The sequence below is a fragment of the Gavialis gangeticus genome, unplaced genomic scaffold (assembly GCF_001723915.1).
Source record: "Gavialis gangeticus isolate Ggan-Ray unplaced genomic scaffold, GavGan_comp1, whole genome shotgun sequence".
NCBI lineage: Eukaryota > Metazoa > Chordata > Crocodylia > Gavialidae > Gavialis > Gavialis gangeticus.
Window position 1 is genome coordinate 79,316,903 of NW_017729034.1, and position 1,698 is coordinate 79,318,600.

Here is a 1,698-nt window from a genome sequence, read left to right on the forward strand (position 1 = left end):
TATGTGTGTGTGGGGGTGGGGGGGAGGCTGCCCACATACTAGGTCCGGGGAACCAGTTAGGGGTGAGGAGAGAGAGGGACGGGGGCAAGAGGTGCATGCAGCAGAGCTCACCTAGGCAGTACAGTGCAGGTGTGGTCTGCCACCTCCCTTACAGACCATGGCAGCCCCCATGGAGCTCTACATGAGGCTGAGCACCACCCACTCCTGCTTAGGCCAGCCTGTGTCCTCAACCACCCCATACCCGCCAACAGCCCTGACTGTCCTGAGCAGGAGCATAATGAGCAACCATGTGCGAGCAGCCAAGTGTGTGTAAGGCAGCCTTACCCCACTATGCGCACTGACCAGGGCTGGGGTGGTACCATTACCAGGTGGGGGGCAGGTGCAGGTGGCAGCACAGTGTGGGCTGCCCTGGATGGGAGCAGGCAGGGTTTAGCCCCATGCAGAGTGCCACAGGGGCAACCACAGCCTGAATGCAATCAGTTGGCAGGCTGGATCTGTCCCGTGGGCCATATTTTATCCACCTGTGTGTTAGAGTGATGTTTTGTAACCTGCTTTAAAATCAACGTGACGAGAGAGCAGGGCACATACAGAACCCTGCTCACGTGAAGAAAAATAGGGCATTTGACCTGAGGTCCATAGAGTAATGGTGAGTATCAGGGAAACTGACCAGGTCTTCAAGTTACCTTTTTCCATTATTTGATAATAAGAGAATATGTGGTAAAATATATATACTGGAAGCTCCATCCACTTCCTTCTCTCTCTGTACCTCACCTTACACCCACCACTGAAATAAATAATGTGGTTGTTTTCTGTGGTTTGCTATGGGTATATGCCTATCTTGTGCACCAAAACTTAAGTTGCATGAGCTTAATTTCTAGTTGCCATGCTTAGGTCAGAGGCAGCAAAGGCCGCTTTAGGTTTCTTGTATTCTGTTCAGGCCTTGAGGTCGGCAAGGGCCTTGTTGCACCTTATACCATAAGCCACAAAAGTGTTGATCACCTTAGTGCTAGCTTGAAGTTTGGAGCAGTTGCACCCTCAATTTGAGTGGCACATCTGTAAAGGAGTGGCCACAGCTTTATGGAACAGGAGCTGAGTTGTGTTGATCAAAAGATAATCCTGCCCTGGAACGGTGTTAATTTTGAGCCACATAATGAGTGATTTAAGCCACTTCCAGGTGTTAAAGTGTGGACAATCCAGGGGTTAAGAGCTCCACCCATAATTAACAAGGCCTTTGCTCTGTATTTTGTGGGCCCGGGAAAGAAGAAACATAGTTCAGGCCACATCAACTACATTTCCAAGGGACTGGGAGCAGTAGTAGTATATTGCTCTTGTACTAATTCCATTTGGTGAGGAAGAAGATTAATGAAAAGGAAATTCTAGGGACCTGACATTGCTGCTGGCCTGAAGGAGACTTGTCAGAGCAGAAGAGTATTGTACAATATTATCTTCTTCCAGATGCTCTGCTTTTCAGGGAAGTTATTAAGGAGGCTTGTTTTCTTAAACATGAAGGCTAGGGACAGATATTAAAAAAGCCTGAGCCTGAATTGATTCAGTCTTTGCAGGTTGGTCTTACCTGCCTTCACTGAATCACTTTGTAACTGCACAAAAATCCCAGAAATTCAGACACATGCCTGCAGTGGCTCTCAGGCTAGAAGCTGGGGGGGGCTCGAAGCACTAGAGCAGCCCTCCATTCCCTTG

At 48.8% G+C, this 1,698-nt stretch overlaps 1 protein-coding gene across 4 annotated transcripts in view; it reads left to right on the forward strand.

Moving 5' to 3' along the window:
- Positions 1-1,698, forward strand: part of SYNE1 (spectrin repeat containing nuclear envelope protein 1) — a 631,505-nt gene that overhangs the window by 506,646 nt on the left and 123,161 nt on the right. The gene's annotated exons all lie outside the window — the stretch shown is intronic.